Source organism: Conger conger, chromosome 14 (genome assembly GCF_963514075.1).
Source record: "Conger conger chromosome 14, fConCon1.1, whole genome shotgun sequence".
Taxonomy (NCBI): domain Eukaryota; kingdom Metazoa; phylum Chordata; class Actinopteri; order Anguilliformes; family Congridae; genus Conger; species Conger conger.
Window position 1 is genome coordinate 41,994,647 of NC_083773.1, and position 5,150 is coordinate 41,999,796.

Here is a 5,150-nt window from a genome sequence, read left to right on the forward strand (position 1 = left end):
CTTCTCTCCACGTTATAAACAAACGGAGCGCGTGCGAGGAAAGCCACTCCCTCCATCGTCTTCTGTAGGGCACTATTTGCGCTCCAAACGTCTTCCTTATTTCGGTATGTGCGTACAAATGCGTATTTGTTCTCAGACTCATTTTTTCACAGGTGTTTCGGTGATGAAAACCAAAGTATTATTTTTCAGATTCTGAATACACGCCAAAACACACTTTACCGTGCGACATTTTATAAACTTTTTTAGGGCTAAATCGAGTGATATCCATATTGGAACTGCCTTTGAAAGCTCAGGATAGGCAGAATAAACGGTCGTTACCAATTGAAATGTAGTTTACATTTCCTTTCCGTTTTGCTATAGCTAGCCTGCTGTCCATTACAGTCCGACCGGTCTCGCCGAAGTGTTCTTTTAACAAATCTTAATTTTGATTTATGACTATATGACTGATTTATAACTCTAAATTCCCTATTCATTAATGTATTTAGTGGCTCACTAGACGCTATAAACGTTACCCACGACATAATGAGTCAACCACTACATAATGCAAAATATTTCTGGCACGAAATACAAAGCCGAATGCCAGAGATGGAAATCTGCCTCGTATATCTTAGAAATATATGTGGTATATGTGTGTCATTACTAATAACAGAAGGAACCACTAAAGGATACAAGAAATATACGGATTTGCACGATAATTTGGAAATAATCTCTGAACGATGCCGTTACTAGACAAAACATGACAAAACAAAAGCGCATATTAAAAGTCTGATTTTCTTTATTGTGCAAGTCGCCTACAAAAATCTTCTAACAGGATATTTTACAATGAATAATCAATCCTACGGTGTGCATTTCCCAAAAAACATGCACGCTAGCTTTCTGTCACTTCATTGGCGTCTCTCGAGCAAAAGGGCCTCAAAGTGGCGAAGCTTTGTATTCTGTACGTCGTGCGTACTTTTGCTTTCGACTGATGAGTCCTTGGATTCCCTCTCTCGGTGGGGCTTCGTGCTCTCTGGACCGGGACAGCGGACTTAGTTGTAACAGCATTAATTTGACCAAAAAGTGATGAGTTGTGGTAATGGGATCACTGTTGTCAAGATCCATATTCCCGTTTACTTACAGTAGAAGTTTGATGACTCGATATGCCGAAATAACTGGCTGCCTGTGTTATGGATGGTTGTGACACTTACAGCACTGTGCAAAAGTTTTATTCAGGTGTGAAAAAATGCTGTAAAATAAGAATGCTTTCAAAAGTAGAAAAGTTAACAGTTTATTTTTTATCAATCAACAAAATGTATGAACAGAAAAAGTGAATGAACGGAAGAAAAATTTAAATCAAATCAATATTTGGTGTGACCACCCTTTGCCTTCAAAACAGCAGCAATTCTTCTCGGTATATTGCACAAATGTCCAGTCATGTCGCCCCACAGTCTGAAGGGACAAAGGCCAGCGATCCCCACACTCACTCGCTGTACAATTGATGCTTCTCATTCACCCGTTCATACACACACTCACACACCAACGGCGATTGGCTGCCATGCAAGGTGCCGACCAGCTCATCAGGAGCATTTGGGGGTTAGGTGTCTTGCTCAGGGACACTTCGACACAGTCCGGGCGGGGGATCGAACCGGCAACCCTCCAACTGCCAGACGACTGCTCTTACTGCCTGAGCCTAGTCAATGCTGACACCTACTGGAAAGAATATGTACTGAAAATCACCTATTATATTTTACTTCCAATAAGGCACAAATTGACTACATTGCCACACTTTCCCACCAAGAACTAGAATGCGAATAGTGCAAGGATTCATTGTGCACTGAAAAAGCACCACATATTTTTGCCTGAATAAGCACGCAATGTGCAGAAAGTAGCCCTTTTTTGCTTTCCCAGGGGATTTACCCATTATTTGTTGGCATTTTGACGCAACTCCGCATAATTTAGAATGTATCTAACCTCCTCTCCCATCAATGAGACAGCAAATGGGACCTGACCGCGTGGCCTAATGGATAAGGCGTCTGACTTCGGATCAGAAGATTGAGGGTTCGAGTCCCTTCGTGGTCGTGCGAAATCTGTCTTTGCCATTTTCAGTTGAGAGCCATTGAAGAAACACAAATGATGTTTGCAATTGACTACATTGCCATGCTTTCCCAACGAGAACTTGAATGGGAATAGTGCAAGGATTCATTGTGCACATGTTTTTTCCTGAATAAGCACCCAATCTGCAGAAAGTAGCCCTTTGTTGCTTTCCCAGTGGATCTACCCATTATTTGTTGTAATTTTGACGCAACTCAGCATAATTTAGAATATATGTATTCTTGTTGATGTATGCTTGTTGATGGGAACGGAGGTTTCCTTTCCCATCAATATATATTGAATAGTGCCAGGATTCATTGTGCACATGTTATTGCCTGAATAAGCACCCAATGTGCAGAAAGTAGCCCTTTGTTGCTTTCCTAGTGGATTCCTTAGTGGAAATATATCTAACCTCCTCTCCCATCAAAGAGCGGCAAAAAGCACCTTAAACGCGTGCCCTAATGGATAAAGCATCAGTCTTCGGATCAGAAGATTGAGGGGTCGGGTCCCTTCGTGGGGAACTTTTTATGGCGACTGAAAGAGATCAATATTTACAACTTGCCTACTATCCCTGCACACAAATACAGACAGCAATTGCCAAAATATCCACTCACTGAGAGCTTTATTAAGAACACCTGTACAGCTACTTAGTAATGTGATCACCTAATCAGCCCATCCTGGCAGCAGTGCAATGCATAAATCATGGGTCAGGAGCTTCAGTTAATGTTCATATCAACCGTCAAATTCTTTTTTAAAATGTGATCTTAGTGATTTTGACTGTGGCATGATTGTTGCTGCCAGACGGGCAGGTATGAGTATTTCTGTAACTGCTGATCTTGTCACTTTCATGCTTGTCATGTCATGTCTTATGTTTAGTTATTGTCTTGGTGATGTTATTGTCATGTCACATATTATGTTAGTCTTGTCATGTCACGTAAAATAGTTTATTGTCACAGTTTTGCAAACTTGTTTTGTCACAATTTATATTTCATGTTATGTTGTACTGTTCATTGATTAGCATACACTTTTTTGTGTCTTTCTGCAAATCTTGCATTCCTGCTTTCTCTCTCTTCCTTTCTGTCACTCACACTTCCCTAAATTGTTTCAATTCCCCTTGTCTTCTTACTAATCTACTCACGCTAGATCAGGATTGCGAAATTGTTGCCCCCTGTTCGTCAGTGCACCTTTTGAGCGTGTTTCTCAAGCCATTGTCTACCCATTATGATCCAAGCCTGTTTATTGACCAAATATTATTGACTTCTGTTTTGTTGACCATTGCCTGCTGTTGCCTGCTGTTGTTGTGATTTTGCCCTGCGGAGCAGACTTCGGTCTTGGCTCTTGCACTGTCATTGACCCTGAGCCTGCCTACCACCCGCCTGTACTTCTGCCCCGCTTACAGCTTTCCTGGCTACTAGACTTCTTGCATGGTGTACCGATTACGAGACTGCCTTCTCCCTCGGAACTGCGCTTTGGTTTTTTGGCTGGATTTTTTGTATGAACATTGCTTGTTTGTAAACAATTATTTCCTGATGTTAACAAGATTGGTGCCAACCAATGTAATTAAGAATTGTGAGAAGATTGTGGCACAGGGAAAAGAGACACCTGTTGGGAGGAAATAAGCCTGTTTGGAAACATAAAAGCCTGTCTGTGACTGAATGGATTTTTGGTCACTCTGCAGAGACACCATGGCTTTATGATCGCTGTTCGAGAATAAAGTCTGATAAGAATCTGCCTCAATCTTGTTAATGAAAAACTTTAAAGAAATTCTACCACAACATTATTGTTAAAGATTTAAGATTTAATTGCGGAACTCAAGACAGGAAATGCAGGAGCTCACACTACCAAAAAGAGGAGGACCTCAGAAAAGCTGTTCATTTTGTTCTTGCGCTTGGCAGAGCAGTTTTGAAGCAGAGGATGAACTCCTACAGCAAGTACACCAATGACGAGCCTCCAAGGGTGACGGCATTCATGGATAACATTCCAGGTAAGCGCCCTCGGCAAAGAGGAGTAAAACGATTTGGAAAAATAATTCGATTCCACAAAAACATAGGTGTAAAAATGCACCCGTTTTTTTAGAACTTTCTCCTGTCATACTACAGGAGAGGAGACCATTTGTATGCTTGTCCCTCAAATGATGCAAAGTGATTGGAAATGAGATGTTCTGAAATCATAAATACATAAAATGATAGCTACTGCTGTGTATTTATGTTTTACAGAGACAAAGAACACGTATTCGAATATAAATGACTATGTCTACACATGCCTTGATAAAACTGCTTTTTATAATGAAAAAAAGTATTGGTCATTTGTTTGATGGTAGGCTCTTGAACAGATGAGCTTGTGATTTTGACTTCATTTAAATTTAATGCAAAACAACTTTACGCAATATCTGTAGTCATGTAGGCCATCCAGTGTTCAGAATGGTTGAATTGGTTAATATTTCACAAGCTTAATTATGAATATCCATTCTCAGAACCCAAGAGCTCTGCTGGGAGAAGGTCTTTGTACAGAAAGGCTTCACTGATCTTTGTCTCTCTGTGGCTCATCACTCTGATCACACTCATCGTTGGACTGGTCCTCTACTGTAAGTCTTTGAGACATTCACAAGACAACAAAATAGCACTGGACTGACAAGAATCAATTACGTTGCTGTGGTTCTTATAGCTGCATGTATGTGAGTATATGGATATGATCGTGAAACGCATCTTTATCTCTTCATCCCCTCTTCCACTATCCCTCTCTCTCTCCCTCCCTCTCTCCCTCTCTCTCTCTCTCCCTCTCTCGCTCTCTCTCTCTCTCTCCCTCTCTCGCTCTCTCTCCCTCCCTCTCTCCCTCTCTCTCTCTCCCTCTCTCGCTCTCTCTCTCTCTCTCTCTCCCTCTCTCCCTCTCTCTCTCTCTCTCTCTCTCCCTCTCTCGCTCTCTCTCTCTCTCTCTCTCTCTCTCTCTCTCTCTCTCTCTCTCTCTCTCTCTCTCACACACACACACACACACACACACACACACACAGGTGGTCAGAGATCAGCAATACAGAGTGAGCTGGAGGCTCTGAAGCATGGCCCTTCCATGGAAATTGGAGGTAA

At 41.7% G+C, this 5,150-nt stretch overlaps 1 long non-coding RNA gene and 1 other non-coding gene across 2 annotated transcripts; both read left to right on the forward strand.

Moving 5' to 3' along the window:
- The first annotated feature begins 1,985 nt into the window (after positions 1 to 1,985).
- trnar-ucg (transfer RNA arginine (anticodon UCG)) lies at positions 1,986 to 2,058 on the forward strand. Its single transcript has one exon. It is a non-coding gene; the product is annotated as a tRNA-Arg (tRNA).
- Positions 2,059 to 3,923: 1,865 nt separating this feature from the next.
- LOC133109625 (uncharacterized) lies at positions 3,924 to 5,150 on the forward strand. The gene is made up of 3 exons (XR_009704774.1): positions 3,924 to 4,054; positions 4,544 to 4,654; positions 5,078 to 5,150. It is a non-coding gene; the product is annotated as an uncharacterized LOC133109625 (long non-coding RNA).